Genomic DNA, 19,183 nt, shown 5'->3' with positions numbered 1-19,183 from the left:
CAAGGGAACATCAACCAGCAAAGCACTATGTTTTTGCAGTGAGAAAGGTTTAATGTGAGCCAATTGGCAAGAAAATGGGAGAAAACACTCAAATCTGTCTCTTTGAACTGGGAGTTGGGGCAGGTTTTATAGACACAGGGTAATGAGGCATTATCTGATTGGCTCTTGCGATGGTGTGATGCCAGGGCTCGAGCTGATTGGATACTGGATCATTGCCGTGTGGTGTCTGTTTCTTAATTCAATTCTGCTCCTTAGTCTGAGCACTTAGGTTCCACCTGTGGTTGACTTTTTAGCTCATCTGGACATGTTCTGATTATGTAGCTTGCAACCTGGGGTCCATGGCAACTGAAAGACAACTCACAACTTTGTTACATAAAAATTGAACTGGATTGGTCCGATATTATTACATAATGAACTCTCACCGTTGGGTGAGGTCAAATTGCTATAATAGGTATTTGTCTTTTTCTCATTCTTTTTCACAGCTGTATAGTATTCTATTTCACAGCTGGAATACTATACAGCTGTAAAAAAGAATGAGATGACAAATCTATAATATATCCCTCATAGATAACATAGCTACGATATAGCCCTTTCTCATTCTTTTTCACAGCTGTATAGTATTCCAGCATGCAAGAAATTACTCAAAAACTTAGCAGCTTAAAACAATGATAATCACTCATCATCTCTCCTGGTTTTTGTAGGTCAGAAATTCAGACAGGGCACATCTGGGACAGCTTGAAGTCATGATGTGCTGGAGCTGGCATGTATCAACCGCATGAGTCAGAGCCAATTGCATGCATCTCTTCTCAGCTTCACATTCAGTGGTATCACATCTGTACCTTGAAATCAGCCACAGTGGGAGTATTTACACCACAGGAATTGGCAAACACTGCAAATCAGCGCCCCATGCCACTCAAGAGCCAGTTATTAAATATTTATCAGAACATAACTGCTTTAAAGAATTGTTTAAAATTCTCAACAATATAAAGAGACATTTTATTATTAAATCCTTAGGGATGGTCCCACCAAAATCCCATATACAGTAATATTAGCAGACTCCAAATTACTTAGATTTGCTAAAATTCTCAAATGCATTTTTTTTTTTAGAGACAGAATCTCACTCTATTGCCCAGGCCCAGTGGTGTGATCATAGCTCATTGTAGCCTTGAATTCCTGGGCTCAAGCAATCCTCCCACCTCAGCCTGCTGAGTAGCTAGAACTACAGGTGTGCACCACCATGTGGGGCTTATTATTTTATTTTTTTGTAGAGGTAGAGTTGTCCAGCCTGGTCTGGAACTCCTGGCCTCAAGTGAGCCTCCTGCCTCAGCCTCCAAAGTGTTGAGATAGCAGCCATGAACCATGACAGCCAGCCTCAAATGCTTTTCCAATAACACACAGACACAAGCCCTGAAATTTAAATCATTGAGTTACTGAATACATGTATGTGCCTGGATTTCCCTAGCAAAAATTGGGAAGAAAACATTTACTTTCCTTTTCCAGGCAGGGTGAGTTAAATGGTATGTCTGCAGCTGCGTTGCCAGGGGTCCGTGGCTTTTCAAAAGTGGGTGTCCCTACTGGCAAAAGGGGATACAGGGGTCTGCATGTTCCGTGGCAGCTTCCAGGAAGAATGAGAAGTGGATAAGAGTGGATGGTGCAGGTCTAGAAGCAAGGAAGGTCTGAACTAAATTGGTTGTCACTTGCTGTATAAATGAGCCAAAGACGGTGTCTTTCTATCAGCCCTATCTCATTTATTTCTTTACAGCAGGCAGGCAGGGACCTCTCAGCTCAAAGCCCACCAGCACCAAGCTCAAATTCTCACACAATCCATTGCTATAAATATTGCACAAATAAGCATATGTTTAGTCATTTAGAGCCTACCTGCTTTGCATACCCCACAAAATTGCACCCAACACCTATTAATCACAGAGAAGAAAAATCTTATAGCCATAAGAAACCCCAAATTATTGTTGCCTTTCAGAGTTCTATGATGCAGACTCTCCCCACCTTGTTACTCAATGACATCACCTAGACACTTAAGCCCTCCCTCTAACTCTCCTCTGTCCCAGGAGTTCCTCTGGAAGGAGTCCTGCTGGAAGGGACATTCCCCGCATGCAAACCTATCTAAGTGCCGTGCAGTAAAGCTTGTTATGCAATACTGCCATCTTGTGGTCCTGTTTTGTTTTGTTTTGTTTTTGACCTGCCCCATCAGGAATCAATGATGTCTTAAGTCATGGCTCCTGAAATTGCAATTTTCTTATCGTGTGTGTGTGTGTGTGTGTGTGTGTGTGTGTGTGTGTGTGTGTAAGCAAAATTAGGCCATGCATGGTGGCTCACACCTGTAATTCCAGCATTTTGGAAGGCCAACACGGGGGGATCGCTTGAGGTCAAGAGTTTGAGGCCAGCCTGAGCAACATAGTGAGACCTTATCTCTCCTAAAAATTTGAAAATTAACGCGATGTGGTGACATGTACCTGTAGTCCCAGCTACTTGGGAGGCTGAAGCGGGAAGATTGTTTGATCCCAGGAGTTTGAGGTTGCAGTGAGCTGTGATTGCACCACTGCACTCTAGCCTGGGCAACAGAGAGAGACCCTATCTCAGTTTAAAAAATAAAATACAATAAGTTTTAACGAATTAATGTATGTTATGTCTTGTGGTCTTTAAATGACACACATTTGACAGAATGCAGTGGACATTGACAGTACCAAGTAACACTGCTATGGCCGAGAACAGGTGTGGCCAGGTGGCATCTGAAAAGCTCTAGTTCCTTGGTGTGTCATCTACAGCCATGAGCAGCCTCATCCAAGGCTCCTGTCGGGGTGGCCAGTATGGAGTGAGGTCTGGAGGTGTGTCTTTGATCCCTACGTCTGACACTCGCTGTCCACCACGAACATCCTGTGTCACTGTGGATCCAGGTACTGGAAGATACTGAAGGAGTCCATGTTCCAGGTGCCAAGGTAAGGCCATGAAGCCAAGGTGCAGTTCTTGGAGGAGACCAGAAGGGGGCTCCTGGTAGCTGCAGCTCCAGATAAAGCCTCCAAGTCCCCATCTTCACGTGTATCAGATTCTTCTGTCAATTTGCAGCTGGTATGCTCTTTTAGCAGGGATCAAGCCAGCAAGTGGATGACTCCTCCAACAATGCATGCAAATTAGAGCATCATTATCATTTGAAGTGCCTGATGGGAAAACACTCAACTGGATTCAAAAAGCCATTTACATCATTACAACAATTTTTGAAACTTATATTTGTTAATGAATAAAGAAGAGAAGTTGGGGTCCTTAGACATAATTTCACCTGTTATAATTTTTTAAAGGCTTGTAGAAAATGGTTTGAAGTTTCTTACCACTTGCTTGTGCACGTGAAGTTTCTTGCCAATTGTGTCTATTAAAAATTTGAGGGGCCAGGCACAGTGGCTCATGCCTGTAATCCCAACACTTTGGGAGGCCGAGGTAGGCGGATCACCCAAGGTCAGGAGTTCAAGACCAACATGGCGAACATGGTGAAACCCTGTCTCTAGTAAAAATACAAAAATTAGACGGGAGTGGTGATGGATGCCTGTAATCCCAGCTACTCGGTAGGCTGAAGCAGGAGAATCACTTGAAACTGGGAGGCGGAGGTTGCAGTGAGCCAAGATCTCACCACTGCACTCCAGCCTGGAAGACAGAGCAAGACTCCGTCTCAAAAAAAAATTTTTTTAAAGAATATTAGAAGCAAACCAAATGTCTGTCAACAAAAGAATAAACCTATAAATAGTGATATATTTATATAATGAAATACCACTCAGATTTTTTTTAAAAGAATGAACAACTGATGCATTCAACAATATGAATGAACTTCACAGATATAATATGCTAAAGAAGCCAGAAAAGGCCAGGCGCGGTGGCTGACGCCTGTAATCCCAGCACTTTGGGAGGTTGAGGCAGGTGGATCACTTGAGGTCAGGAGTTCAAGACAAGCCTTGCCAACATGGTGAAACTCCATCTCTACTAAAAATACAAAAAATTAGCTGGGCATGGTGGTGTGCACCTGTAGTCCCAGCTACTTGGGAGGCTGAGGCAGGAGAATCGCTTGAACCAGGAGATGGTGATTGCAGTGAGCTGAGATCGTGCCCCTGCACTCCAGCCTGGGCAACTTGTCTAAAAAATTAAAATAAAATAAAAGAGTAAGCAAAATACATGTGGTGGTAGAAGTCAGAAAAATGGGGTAGAGGTATTAACTGGAAAAGGACAAGAGAGAACCTTTTGGGGAGAAGGAAATGTTCCATACCTTGATCCAGGTGCTGGTGGTAAGGATTCACACACACACACACACACACACACACACACACGTAAAAAGTCACACATATGTAAATAATTAAGAATTATGCACTTTGACGTCTGTAAGTTACATCTCAATTTGTTTTTGTTTTGTTTTGTTTTGAGACAGGGTGTCACTCTGTTGTTTAGAATGGAGTGCAGTGGCACAACTGTCGTTCACTACAGCCTCAACCTCCCTCAGCTCAGGTGATCCTCCCACCTCAGCCTCCCAAAGTCTGGGATTACGGGCATGAGCCACAGTGCCCAGCCTCCTGTCTCTATTAAAACAATAATAATAATAAAAGTGGTACAGTTCACACAGTGATGTCCTTAAAATAATGCAGATGAAGCCAGTGTCGTTTATAAAGATGGGAACTAGTTGCAAAGCCCCCACTGTCCCTTTCATTAGATTGCCTTGCCAAGTTGTAAGGTAAATCTTTGTATCAATCCTGAAAAGTTGCTAACATTCAGGCACAGAACCTAGACTGTCAACGCACTATGTTACTGTTACAGCTTAGTCGTAATTAAGCTAAACATTGAACATTCTCTTTTTTGAGTTCTTATTATTTTGAGACAGGGTCTTGCTCTGTTGCCTATCATACAATGGCCCAATCTCCACTCACTACAATCTCAACCTCCCGAGGCTCAAGCAATTCTTTCACCTCAGCCTCCCAGGTAGCTGGGACTATAGGTCCGCATTGCCATGCCCAGTTGATTTGATTGATTGATTGATTGATTGATTGAGATGGAATCTTACTGTGTCACCCAGGCTGGAGTGCAGTGGTACAATCTCAGTTCACTGCAACCTCTGCCTCCTGGATTCAAGCGATTCTCCTGCCGCAGCCTCCCGAGTAGCTGGGATTACAGGCGCCTGCCAGCACGCCTGGCTAATTTTTGTATTTTTAGTAGAGACAGGGTTTCACCATGTTGGCCAGGCTGATCTCAAACTCCTGGCCTCAAGTGATCCACCCGCCTCAGCCTCCCAAAGTACTGGGATTACAAGTGTGAGCCACTGTGCCCAGCTTGATTTTATTTATGTTTTTGTAGAGATGCAGTCTCGCTTTGTTGGCCAGACTGGTCTCAAACTCCTGGCCTCAAACGATCGTCCTGCCTTGGTCTCCCAGAGTGCGGGTATTACAGGCAGGAGCCACTGTGCCCGCCCAGAATTGAACATTTTTATCTCTATTTTCATAAAGAAGGCAGCTAGTATGCTTGACAGCTTCTGTTACTGAAATTTTTTGTTTCTCTGTTTTTTATAAACCTCTTTCCTTCTCATTCCTCACCGTTTTTTTTTTTTTTCCCTGAGACAGGATCTTGCTCTGTCGCCCAGGCTTGAGTGCACTGGCACGATCTCAGCTCACTGCAGCCTCCACCTCCCGAGTTCAAGAGATTTTTGTGCCTCAGCCTCCCGAGTAGCTGGGATTAACAGGCACCGCCACCACACGGGCTAATTTTTTTTTTTTTGAGACAGAGTCTCACTCTGCTGCCCAGGCTGGAGTGCAGTGGCGCCATCTCAGCTCACTGCAAGCTCTGCCTCCCGGGTTCACGCCATTCTCCTGCCTCAGCCTCCAGAGTAACTGGGACTACAGGCGCCCACCGCCACACCCGGCTAATTTTTTTGTATTTTTAGTACAGACAGGGTTTCACCATGTTTGCCAGGATGGTCTTGGTCTCCTGACCTCGTGATCCACCCGCCTCAGCTTCCCAAAGTGCTGGGATTACAGGCGTGAGCCACCATGCCCGGCCTAATTTTTTGTTTTTAGTAGAGATGGGGTTTTTGCCATGTTGGCTAGGCTGGTTTCGAACTCCTGACCTCAAGTGATTCACCCACCTGGGCCTCCCAAAGTGCTGGGATTACAAGCGTGAGCCACCATGCCCGGTTACCCCTTTTATTTTCTCTCCAAATTCTTTTTTCCTCCTTCTATTTCGCTTTTTCCTCTTTCCTTTCCTTCTTCCTTGCCTTTGAAGTTAATATGGAACACGGGCACGCACAGCCATTCTATCCTTCTGCTTCCCGGTTGCCTAGAAGTGGCTAATACCTTTGGCTGAAAAAAAAAAATTATTTTTTCTTTTAAATGTGCTTGGTGTGTATTCAGCTTGCCCCTTCGATGGCTGTTCGGGGTCACAAGTATTTGCTATGGAAATGATTCCGTGTTCCAGAGAAACGTGGCAGCGGATGGCGAGAAAGCCGCGAGACAAATAAAAGATCTCTGCGGTACTCAGGTGCTTTTTACACAAAATCCGCTATTCAGAAGCCCCATCATTATGGAAATTGTCCTTTTATGCTACTCTTGAAAGGATCAGATGCTCAGACTCAGGTTGGTACCAAGTAAGAGGCTGTTAAAACTACGCATCAGTGCGTGAATGGCCTGTAAAGTTCTAATAGAGCTGGTTAATTAACAGTCATCAGTTAAATAAAAACAATCAATTAGGGAGAAGCTCGTCTGGGGGAAAAAAAATAGTTTTAACAATCACCAAGGGTAAATTCTCTCAAGCAGACCTGGAAATGTCCCAGGAAGGAGGCAGTTTTTGTACCGTTCTCATACCCAAACTCGTTTTCACTGGCCCTGTGGTTTTACTAATTCTTTCCTTGTAAGCGTGCTGTCTAAATGTTTTTGTTTGAGGCAGGGAAGGGTGGCTCATGATTGTAATCTCAGAACTTTGGGAGGCTGAGGCCAGAGGATAACTTGAGCCCAGGAGTTTGAGACCAGCCTGGGCAGGATGGCAATACCTCGTCTCTTAAAATTTTTTTTTAAAAAATTAGCTGGGTTTGGTGGTGGCAGGTGCCTGTAGTCCCAGCTACTCTGGAGGCTGAGGTGGGAGGATCCCTTGAACCCAGGAGTTTGAGGCTGCAGTGAGCTGCGACCATACCACTGTACCCCAGCCTGGGCGACAGAGCCAGACCTCATCTTTAAAATAAATGAATAAATAAATAAATAATTTTGTTTGATTTTATTTTGTATTTTAGCAGAAAAATATCCTTTTATTTTATCATGCCATTCGAGTTCTATGGCAAAAAAAAAAGATTGAAAAATAATATCTGTGCTTGGTAAACACACATAAAAACAATGCAGACAGACTCAACAACATGAAAGGTTCTTCGATGAAAGTTAAGCCTCCCTTCTACTGTTATGTATATCCGCAGTGTATTTTTTTTATCTTTCCAGAAATATTATCTGCATATACAAGCAGGCTGCAAAAGGGCACAGAGGAGGCATGGTACAGGGTGGAGGTGAAGAACTCGGATTTTAGAGACGTGCTGCTTGGGCTCGAATCCCAACTTTGCAATTTGCTAGCCAGCTCTGTAAGTGTGGACAAGTGACTGACCCCTTCTGTACCCCAGTGTGGTGGGGCAGCCCCTACATGGGCCCCCAGGGCCCCCATTGTCTCATGTTCACACCCTTATCTAATCCTTCCCTTGAATGTGGGATGGAGTCTTGCTCTGTCGTCCAGGCTGGAGTGCAGTGGTGTGACAATCTCAGCTCACCGCAATCTCTGCCTCCCAGGTTCAAGCCATTCTCCTGCCTCAGACTCCCAAGTAGCTGGGATTACAGGCGTGTGCCACCACGCCTAGCTAATTTTTGTATTTTTAGTAGAGACTGGTCAGGCTAGTCTAGAACTCCTGACCTCAAGTGATCCGCCCACCTCGGCCTCCCAAAGTGTTGGGATTAGAAGCGTGAGCCATTGCATCCAGTCTCACTGACTTACTTCTTTTTTTTTTTTTTTTTTGAGATGGAGTCTCACTCTGTCACCCAGCCTGGAGTGCAGTGGCATGATCTTGGCTCACTGCAACCTCCGCCTCCTGGGTTCAAGCAATTCTGTGGCTCAGACTCCCGAGTAGCTGGTATTACAGGCGCCCGCCACCACGCTTGGCTAATTTTTGTATTTTTAGTAGAGAAAGGGTTTCACCATCTTTGCCAGGCTGATCTTGAACTCCTGACCTCATGATCCACCCGCCTTGGCCTCCCAAAGTGCTGGGATTACAGGCGTGAGCCACCGCGCCTGGCCTACTCACTGACTTACTTCTGACAAATAAGTCAGAAGTGATAGGATGTCACTCCTGATATTGGGCTATAAAAAGACTGTGGTTTCTGTCTTGAGTGCCTAGGGGAAGCCAGCTGCCAGGTCCTAGCTGCCATGTCACAAGGACACTCAAGCATGTTGTTGAAAAGCTTACATGGTAAGGAAATGAAATCTCTAGCCAATAGCTCTTGAGCTGGCACTCGAGCCTGCCGGCAACCACGTGAGTGAGCTTAGAAGTGAATCCTCTCCCATAGGGAGTTGCTGTTCAACAGGTATGAAGTTTCAGCTATATGAGAGGAATAAGTTCTAAGATATGCAGCACAATATTATGCCTAGAGTTAATAATACCGTGCTGTGCACATCAAAATGTAAGAGGCTACATCTCATGTTAAGTGTTCTTACAAGAAAGAAAAAGAGAGAGAAAGAAAGAAGAAAAAGGGGGGAGAGAAAGAAGAAAGAAAGAAAAAGAAGAAAGAGAAAAAAGAAAGAAGAAAGAGAGAAGAAAGAAGAGAAAGAGAGAAAGGGGTGGAAGGAAGGAGGGAGAAGGGGACAGAGAAAGGTAAGGAAGGAAGAAAGAGTGAATAGGCCAGGTGTGGTGATTCATACTCATAATCCCAATACTTTCAAAGGCTGAGGTGGGAGGATTACTTGAGCCCAGAAATTTGAGGCCAGCCTGGGCAACATAAGGAGACCCCATCTCTACAAAACATGAAAAAAATTGCTGGGCACGGTGGCATGCCCTTGTGGTCCCAGCTACTCAGAAGGCTTAGGTGGGAGGATCACTTGAGCCTGGGAGGTCAAGGCTGCAGTGAGCCATGGTCACACCGCTGCACAGCAGCCTGGGTGACAGAGCAAGACCCTGTCTCAAAAGAGAAAGAAGGGAAGAGGAGAGGAGAGGAGAAGAGAGGAGAGGAATGGAGAGGAGAGGAGAGGGAGGGAGAGAGGAAGGAAGGAAGGAAGAAGGAATGGAGGGAAGGAGGGAGGGAGGGAAAGAAGGGAGGGAGGGAAGGAAGGAAAGAAGGGAGGGAAGGAGGGAGGGAGGAAGGGAGGGAGGAAAGAAAGGGAAAGGAAGGGAAGGGAGGAAGGGAGGGAGGAAGGAAGGAAGGAAGGAAGGAAGGAAGGAAGGAAAGAAGAATAATTTTCCCAGTTGAGCCTTCAGATGAGCCTGCAGCCCCAGCTGACAGTTTGGCCAGAATCTCCTGAGAGACATGGAGCCAGAACCACTCAGCTAAACTGCACCCAGATTCCTGACCCACAAAAACTATGTGAGATCATGAATGCTTGTTTTAAGCTACTGATCTTTGGGGTAATTTGTTACACAGCAGTAGATAGTGAATACATTCAGTTCCCTTATATGTAAATGGGACTAATAATGCAAAAATTATCATGAAGATAAAATGAGTTCATATGGCAAAATGATGGAGAAACTATTAATCACATAGTAAACAATAAATGTTTGTATATTGACTTTAAAGGGTAACAGATATAGATAGATATCTACTATAAGACATACACACACACACACACACTGTAGGTAGACATATACTTTATTTTATTTTTATTTTTATTTTTAATTTATTTTTATTTATTTTTTTGAGGCAAGGTCTTGCTCGTCACCCAGGTTGGAGTGCAGTGACGCCATCTTGGCTCACTGCAACCTCCACCTCCCAGGTTCAAGCAATCCTCCTGCCTCAGCCTCCCAAGTAGCTGGAGTACAGGCATGCACCACCATTTCTGGGGTAATTTTTGTATTTTTTAGTAGAGACAGGGTTTCGCCATGTTGGCCAGGCTGATTTCAAACTCCTGGCCTGAAGTGATCCACCTGCCTTGGCCTCCCAAAGTGCTGGGATTACACGCATGAGCCACCATGCCTGGCTGGTAGATATACACTTTAAAGGGTACTACTTTAAAGGGTACTCTTTTTAAATAAATATCTTTCTTTAAAAACACAAATAGGAGTGCACTATGAACACTGTACTGCATTTACTTTTTTTGTTTAATAAGTAGATTGTAGCCATTCTCCTATACTGCTCAGATAGTTGCATCTTATTCTTTTTCATTGCTGCATAATATTTCATTGTTTAGCTGAATGCTGCTTTGGGTAATCAGTGCTTTATTGTAGGCTGTTTAGGGTGTTTCCAGGTTTTTGTCATCCACTTTTTCTCAATGCTTCATCTTAAATTATGTTTTTTACTCACAGACTATTCGAGGTGACAGAGACCCATCCTTGGAATCATTTGATGCTGGGGTTTCAAGTCGGTGATTCTGGGCATGCAAACACTCTGTTGTGCCCCTTGCCTTCAAAACAGCTCCATTTTCACCTGTTTGACTCCAAACCCAGGTCTCTAGACACCTAACCCTCCTCACTAGCCTTCCATGGGAATTGAAGCTTTACCACAGCTTTATTATGGGGTGATGTGAGGCAAAGAATTCATTTCACAGCCAAAAATTTGGGAATACACCTAGGTAATTTCCTTTTTCTTTCTTTTGTTCTTTCTTTCTTTCCTTCCTTCCTTTTTCTTTTCTTTCTTCCCTTCCTCCTCCCTCCCTCCTTCCCTTCCTTTCCCCCTCTCTTCCCTTCTTCCCCCTTTCTCTTTCTCTTTTTTTCTCTCTCCCTTCCTTTCTTTCCTCTTCCTTCCTTCCTTCCTTTCTTTTTTTTTTCCTTCATTGACAGAGCCTCTGTTGCCCAGGCTAGAATACAGTAGTGAAATCACAGCTCACTGTAGCCTCATATTCATGAGCTCAGTCCTCCTGCCTCAGCCTCCCAAGTAGCTGGGACTACAGATGTGTGCAACCATGCCTGGCTAATATTTTAATTTTTTTTTTAGAAATGGAGGTCTCACTTTGTTGCCCAGGCTGGTCTCAAGCTCCTGGCCTCAAGTGATCCTCCCACTTTGGCCTCCCAAAGTGCTGGAATTACAGTCGTGAGCCACTGCGTCCAGCCTAGATCACATTTTGTTTATTTGTTCCTCCATGGATGGACACTGGAGTTGTGTGCATTTTCTGGCTTTATGAGCTAATGCTGCTAGGAACATTCATGTAGAAGTTTTTGTGAAGACCTAAGTTTTCACTTCCTGTGGGCAGACACCTAGGAGTGGAATTGCTGGATCCCATGGGAATTCCACTTTTTACATTTTGGGGAACTGCAACTTTGAGTTTTAGAAGTGGGAAAGTCCCAAGGAAACCAGGATGAGTTGGCCACCCTGAAAATGATTCCTCCTTGGTGTCACTTGCCCTTGAGCCTTAGGTAAGAGGAGCAAGGGAGTCAGGTGTTGCCTTGTGCACACCCCTTTCCCTCTACCACTACCTGGTTATCCACTCCTGTGGCTTCTTCTGCTGCAGACTTCAGCTCTTCTATTTCCCCTCCAAGCTGTGCCCAACAAGGTCCTCCAACATGGTTCAAGTGGCTACTTTAAGGAGGCAAAGCTTTGTCTCTGGAATGAACTGGACCAGAGTCCACTAGGAGAAAATATCAGCCTTATCTCCATTCATTCAAGAATTAAGCTTCATCTATCTCCTCGCTGTCTGCCCTGGGTGTCCTATGTCAACAGGAATGTGGCACTTCAGCAATTTCTCTTTTCTTTTCTTATTAAGAGACAGGGTCTCTCTCTGTCACCCAGGCTGGAGTACAGTGGCGTGATCATAGCTCACTGCAGCCTCCATCTCCTGGCCTCAAGCGATCCTCCTGCCTCAGCCCCCCAAGTAGCTGGGACCACAGGCACATGCCACCACGCCCTGCTAAGTTTTTAAAATTAATTTTTGTAGAGATGAGATCTCACTGTGTTGGCCAGGTTGGTCTCAAACTCCTGACCTCAGGTGATCCACCTGCCTCAGCCTCCCAAATTGCTGGGATTACAGGTGTGAGCCACTGTGCCTGGCCCTTAATGTATTTTCTAATTTCCCTCATGATTTCTTCTTTGAGATTGAAGAGTTTTACACATTTTGGTTAGTTAAGAAATATATAAATACTATAGTAAATATGCCACATTGCCATGAAAAAGGGCTGAAGTTTGCTTGAGGAAGTTGCTATTGAAGGATTGCAGCTTGTGAGTTATTGTGAAAAGGTAGAAAAGTCATCTGTAATCAGATGGAAAGTTGTAATGCTAGGCGTAGATAAATGTGGCTCATAATTCACAGGAAGCTGAGGTGGCTGGTAGATATTTCAGATGTGTGCTTATGCATATTTTGTGCAGTCCTACACGATTTGGTCCAGACAGGTGCAGTTTTCTATTTACCTAGTGTTTCTTGCAGACAAAATTGTGCATAAAGAAGGCAAAATCCACATTATGCTCAAATTGTTTCCTATTATATCCACCACTTTGGGACTAACTGACATTTCAAAGACAAGCATTCTAGCAGAACGGAGCGTACAAATCAGCTACAAGGCACCTCCTGTCGCACCCTAAAATGTTATCCCTCACTCCCCACATCTAGTCCACTAGAGTGTTCTTCCAAATGTACCCTCAGTCCACCCACTCATGTCCGCCTCCACTACCAGGTCCCTAAACCAAGCCACCATACTTTCCCACCCAGGAGAACTGGGACAGACTCCTAGGATCTCTCTCTGTCCCTTTTGTCTCCTACAATCTATTCCCCATGAGGTGGCTCAACTGAGCTTTCATTTTTATTTTTATTTTCATTTCTGTTTTTTGAGATGGTGTCTCTCTCTGTTGCCCAGTCTGGGGTGCAGTGGTGCAATCTCGGCTCACTGCAACCTCTACCTCCCAGATTCAAGCTACTCTCCTGCCTCATTCTCCAGAGTAGCTGGGACTACAGGTGCCTGCCATCATACCCAGCTCATTTTTGGGTTTTTAATGGAGACCGGGTTTCACCATGTTGGCCAGGCTGACCTCAAGTAATCCACCCCTCTAGGCCTCCCAAAGTGCTGGGATTACAGGCATGAGCCACTGGGCCTGGCCTCAACTGACCTTTTAAAATTATAGTTTAGGCTATGCATGGTGGCTCATCCCTGTAGCCCCAGTACTCTGGGATGCCAAGGAAGGAGGATCACTTGACGTCAGGAGATCAAGAACCTGTCTCTACAAATAAAAATAAAAATAAAAATAAATAAAATTCTTGTATTTTGCCAGCCTTGGTGGCACATGCCTATAGTCCTAGCTACTTGGGTGGCTGAGGTGGGAGAATCCCTTGAACCCAAGAGTCTGAGGGTGCAGTGAGCTATGATCGTGTCACTTCACTCCACCCTGGGCAATAGAGTAAGAGTCTCTTTTTTTTTTTTTGAGACAGAGTCTCACTCTGTCGCCCAGGCTGGAGTGCAGTGGCACCGATCTCGGCTCACTGCAAGCTCTGCCTCCCGGGTTCACGCCATTCTCCTGCCTCAGCCTCCTGAGTATCTGGGACTACAGGCGCCCGCCACCATGCCCGGCTAATTTTTTGTATTTTTAGTAGAGACGGGGTTTCACCGTGTTAGCCAGGATGGTCTCGATTTCCTGACCTCGTGAGCCGCCCGCCTTGGTCTCCCAAAGTGTTGAGATTACAGGCGTGAGCCACCGCGCCCGGCAAGAGTCTCTTAAAAAAATAATTAATTGACAAAATAAAATAAAATCACAGATCGGATGACATTCCACCCACTCCCCACCCCACCTGTCCCCGCACACACCCCTGCTTAAAACCCTCCATGGGGGCCGGGCGAGGTGGCTTACGCCTGTAATCCCAGCACTTTGGGAGGCCGAGGGGGCCGGATCACTTGAAATCAAGAGTTTGAGACCAGCCTGACCAACATGGTGAAACCCCATGTCTACTAAAAATACAAAAATTAGCTGGGCGTGGTGGCGTGCAACTATAATCCCAGCTACTCGGGAGGCTGAGGCAAGAGAATCGCTTGAATCCAGGAGGCGGAGGTTGTAGTGAGGTGAGATCGTGCCACTGCACTCCAGCCTGGGTGACAGGCGACTCCATCATAAAAAAAAAAAACAAATTAAAAAGAAAATGCTTTGGAATTAGATATAGGTGGTGGTTGTACAACACAGTGAATGTACTAAATGCCACTGAACTGTTTCCTTTTAAAATGGCTCATTTTATGGTATGTAAATATCACCTTAATTTACAAAAATGTGCCGCACAAAAGCAGGACTCTAAGAATTTGCCACCTGTTGGCTTGTGTTTTGCTACTCTGTGCTTGTCTTTTGAGATAACTGGGGCCACAGTTTCCACCTCTGGCCAGGGCTGGGAGCGGGAAGAGGTCTAGCTTAGCTAAACGGGTTGACCAGCAGTTCCAGGACAGGCAGTCACCTTACTCCCCGAGGCTACAACCTGAGATCGCACCACTGCACTCCAGCGTGGGCCTGGGCGATAGAGCAAGACTCCAGCTCAAAAACAAACAACAACAACAACAAAAGACACCCTCCATTGGTTTCCCAGTCTGATCGTGACTTCTTCCCTACGGCCTCCAATAAAATGACGGCCATCATATCATCCCCTGACTCACTCACCCCACCCACTCACTGCTCTTCCCCTTTCACTTGGCTCCAGCTGTGCCCAAGGACCTGCTTTCTGTTTCTTCCACATCAGCTTTCACCCCAGGGATTTCGAATTCCAAACTATTTTCCTTTGTTCCTCGTTACTCCAATGTTGCCTCAAATGTCAGCTCCTTAGAGAGACCCAGGGTGACCAACTCTTCCCGCTTTGGGGATTTCCCAGTTTTAGCACTGAAATTCCCATATCCTGGGAAACTCCTCAGTCTTGGGCCAAGCAGGATTGTTGGATATCCCAGGGAGATCATCTCTGGCTGCTCTATCTAAGATAAGCCCCACCCACCCACTTCTCCCACCAAGCCACTACTGTATCACTTTTCCTATGGGCATGGGAATTTTATCTATTTTATTTACACCTGTGTCCCTAGCACCTAGCAAATAGTAGGCTCTATCTATCTATCTATCTATCTATCTATCATCATATACTATATACACACACACATATATGTGGGTATATATATGTGTGTGTATATATATAAGTGTATATATATATGGGTATATATATATATATATATATATATATATATATATATATATTAGAGACAGGTTCTTGCTCTGTCTACCAAGCTGGAGTTCAGAGGCACAGTCATAGCTCACCACAGCCTAGAACTCCTGGGCTCAAGCGATCCTCCCACCTCAGCCTCCTGAGCAGCTGGGACTATAGGTGTGCACCACTGCGCCTGGCTAATTTATTTTATTTTTATAGAGATAAGGTCTCACTATGTTGCCCAGGCTGGTCTTGAACCCCTGGCCTCAGACGATCCTTCTGCTGAGTCACTGCACTTGGACCTCAATAAATATTTTTGACTAAATTAATAATTGAATGAAAGGGACTGATTACTGTAGACCACTTGAGCTTAAGAATCTGTCACATGGCCGGGCGCAGTGGCTCCTGCCTGTAATCCCAGGACTTTGGGAGGCTGAGGCGGGTGGATCACTTGAGATCAGGAGTTTGAGACCAGCCTGGCCAACATGGTGAAACCCCGTCTCCACTAAAAATACAAAAATTAGCCGGGCGTGGTGGCGCGTGCCTGTAACGCCAGCTACTCGGGAGACTGAAACAGGAGAATCGCTTGAACTCGGGAGGCGGAGGTTGCAGTGAGCCGAGATCATGCCACTGCACTCCAGCCTGGGCGACAGAGACTCTGTCTCAAGAAAAAAAAAAAAAATTAGAAGATGATGAAATCAATTTAGCAAATCACCGTCAACATTTTAATTAAAATGAAACAGAACAGGAAATATCAGAGTGCGTTAAAGTATCATTTCACGGTACTTTAGTTACAGTATCATTTGTTTTAGTTATAGATATGTTTGTGTGGACTGAGCCCCTAGGTAAAATGTATTTCCTGCTGTATGCTGTGGTCAAAAATGTTTGAAAACCACCCATCTGGTGATCAAGAGCATGGACTTTGGCACTAGACTACTAGGGTTCCGATCCCTCACAAGCTGTTTGACACTGGGCAAATTCACTCATTCTTTCTGGGCCTCAGCTTCCTGATCTGAAAAATGGGGAAAGGCCGGGCATGGTGGCTCATGCCTGTAATCCTAGCACTTTGAGAGTCCAAGGCGGGCGGATCACTTGAGGTCAGGAGTTCCAGGCCAGCCTGGCCAACATGGTGAAACCCCGTCTCTACTAAAAATACAAAAATTAGCTGAGCGTGGTGGCGGGCGCCTGTAGTCCCAGCTACTTGGGAGGCTGAGGCAGGAGAATCACTTGAACCCGGGAGACAGAGGTTGCAGTGAGCCAGATCGCACCACTGCACTCCAGTCTGGGTGACAGAGAGAGACTCTGTCTCAAAAAAAAGAAAAACAAAACAAAACAAATAAAAACGGGGATAATGCCTAGCATCTTTCTAAAGATGCGATTGTAAGATTTAATGAGTTTGCATATTTAAAAAATGCTTAGATTACTTTCGGGCACATAACAATTTGATAAGCGCTCACTAATATGATTTTTTGTTGAATGAATGAGTGGGGCTGAAGCCTAATCTCCTGCCTTTTCTCAGTACAAGTTGTTTTCTCCTATTCTTCCAGCCCCTTGTCTCGAATAACTATATGTTTACCTCTTTATTCTGTTTGCTGTCAATGTTCCCTCACTAGAATAAAAGTTCTATGAGGATCTGTCTGTTTCTGTCCTACTCATAGCTGAATCTACCAGCTTGAGAGGAGGGCTGGTGAGTTTGGCAAACATTTTCTGTAAAGGACCGTATAGTAAATGTCTTAGGCTTTGCGTGGGACATGCCATCTTTGCGCAACTACTCCACTCCGCCCCTGTAGTGTCAAAGCAGCCTTCCAAGCTGTTCAAGGAAATGGGCGTGGCTATGTTCCAATAAAGCTTTATTTACAAACCCAAGCAGGCAGAATTTGACCCGCAGGCCGCAGTTTGCCAATCTTTAAACTAGTTCAAAATACTGGACCCAATACAATAAAAGAGAGTCTCCTATCAGGTTCACACCCCACAAAAGCTCCTTTTGATAGTTTCTTTCTTTCTTTTTTTTTTTTTTTGAGACGGAGTCTCGCTCTGTCGCCCAGGCTGGAGTGCAGTGGTGCGATCTCGGCTCACTGCAAGCTCTGCCTCCTGGGTTCGCACCATTCTCCTGCCTCAGCCTCCGGAGTAGCTGGGACTACAGGCGCCTGCCACCACGCCCGGCTAATTTTTTGTATTTTTAGTAGAGACGGGGTTTCACCGTGTTAGCCAGGATGGTCTCGATCTCCTGACTCCGTGATCCACCCGCCTTGGCCTCCCAAAGTGCTGGGATTACAGACGTGAGCCACCGCGCCCGGCCGATAGTTTCTTTTAACCATGTAAAAAATATATATATATTTAAATTTTCAGCTGGGGGTCCGTGAAAAACAGGCGGCGAGCGAGAGTTTGCTGACCCCTGATCAGACTGTCCCCACATGTCCCACACTCCTCCTGTGGGGTAAACGAAGTCCCTTGGGTCCCCTAAAACTGGATTTTCCCAAAACGCGCCACCAACCCCCGGCGCCGCGCGCGCCACCGGTTCGCCAACCCTCTGAGCCGCGCGCGCCTCCCGCCAAGACCCGCCCCTCTTCGCGGCCATTGGCCGAGTCTCGCACTCTTTTTCACCGCGGAACGCCTCCTCCTTCCGACAGACTCTGAAGACAGCCAATGGAACGCCGTAGGGTCTCGCGCCCCGCCCTCCTGGGGCCCGTTGGAGGCGGGCGTGGGCGGGCCGTTAGGAAGGTGGGGCGCGGAGCCTGGTAACCGTTGCCGGTAACAACGCCCCGCCCCGTCGGGCGGGCGGGCTGCGCGAGGCTGGCTGGCGGCGGGAGCCGGAGGAGGAGCGGCCGCCGCCGCCACCGCCGCCGCCATAGAGACTGTAGCCGTGGAGACTGTTACTTACCAACGGGGACCAACACGCAGCAGCCGCTGCCGCCGCCGCGGGAGCCGCTGCCCGAACTCCCGGCCCGAACTCCAGGTGACCGATGCGACCGCCCCGGGCCCAGCCCGGCCGGGGAGTGTGGGGGGCGGCGGGGACCCCGTTCGAGGGGCCGGGGGGGCGGGCAGCACGTCCCCGCCGCTCACCCCAAACGTCCGGGTGGTGCGCCCGCGGGACCCGCCTCCGCCACCGCGTCCCGCGCGCGCGGCGGAGTTTGGGGGGGCCCTGGCGACGTCCCCACTTTCCTTATTGACTGAACGCGGGGGAGGTGCGGTGCCGTCGCCTCACTTTTTACAAAACTTCCTGAGGTTGGGGCGTCCGGGGACCCCTTTCTCACGCTTACCTTCAAACTCGCTGAGTTGGGGGCGCCCCGGGAACGTCTCTCAAACTCCTCAAACTCCCTGAATTGGGGGCGCTTGGGGACCCTCTTCTCACTTTAACCCCCTAGATCTCTGAGTTGGGGGCACCCAAGGACCCGTCTTTTACTCATACCCTCGAATTTTCTGAATTGGGGGCGCCGGGGGACCCTCTTCTCACGTTTACTCCCCAGATCTCTGAGTTGGGGGCACCCAGGGACCCCTCTTTTACTCATACCCTCGAATTCTCTGAATTGGGGGCGCTTGGGGACCCTCTCCTCACTTTTACTCCCCAGATCTCTGAGATGGGGACACCCGGGGACCCCTCTTTTACTCATACCCTCAAACTCCCTGAATTGGGGCCACCTGGGGCCCTCTTCTTACTTTACTCCCCAAACCTCCGAAATTGGGGTGACCCCAGAGCCCTTCTGTCACTCTTAGTCGCAAACTTCTTGCATCGGGGGGACCTCGAAGACTCCCTTCTCATTTTTACCCCAAATTCCTAGATTTGACTTGTCCCGGGGATCCCCTTTTTAATGGACTCCCAGACATACTGAATTTGGGGGCACCCCTGGAACCTTTTTCTCATTCCTTAACTAAAAGCTGGTGCGTC

At 46.7% G+C, this 19,183-nt stretch overlaps 2 protein-coding genes across 16 annotated transcripts in view; one reads left to right on the top strand and one right to left on the bottom strand.

Moving 5' to 3' along the window:
* The window catches only part of RFX2 (regulatory factor X2), a 208,085-nt gene that overhangs the window by 70,391 nt on the left and 118,511 nt on the right, over positions 1 to 19,183 (top strand). For 3 of the 13 annotated variants that reach the window (XM_054673239.2, XM_063801061.1, XM_063801058.1), the window contains exon 1: positions 18,070 to 18,253. The exons of 2 other annotated variants lie outside the window; for them this stretch is intronic. The gene's annotated coding sequence lies outside the window, so the exon portion shown is untranslated. Of the gene's footprint in view, positions 1 to 18,012; positions 18,254 to 19,183 lie in introns of those variants that run through there. 8 more of the 13 variants (XM_054673240.2, XM_016934800.4, XM_063801063.1 and 5 more) reach the window with 5 other exon arrangements.
* ACSBG2 (acyl-CoA synthetase bubblegum family member 2) overlaps positions 1 to 19,183 on the bottom strand; it is an 83,284-nt gene that overhangs the window by 63,938 nt on the left and 163 nt on the right. The window lies entirely within an intron of this gene.

Source organism: Pan troglodytes, chromosome 20, assembly GCF_028858775.2.
Source record: "Pan troglodytes isolate AG18354 chromosome 20, NHGRI_mPanTro3-v2.0_pri, whole genome shotgun sequence".
Taxonomy (NCBI): domain Eukaryota; kingdom Metazoa; phylum Chordata; class Mammalia; order Primates; family Hominidae; genus Pan; species Pan troglodytes.
Note: the sequence above shows the minus strand (reverse complement) of the source record. Positions and strands in the feature narration are given on the sequence as shown.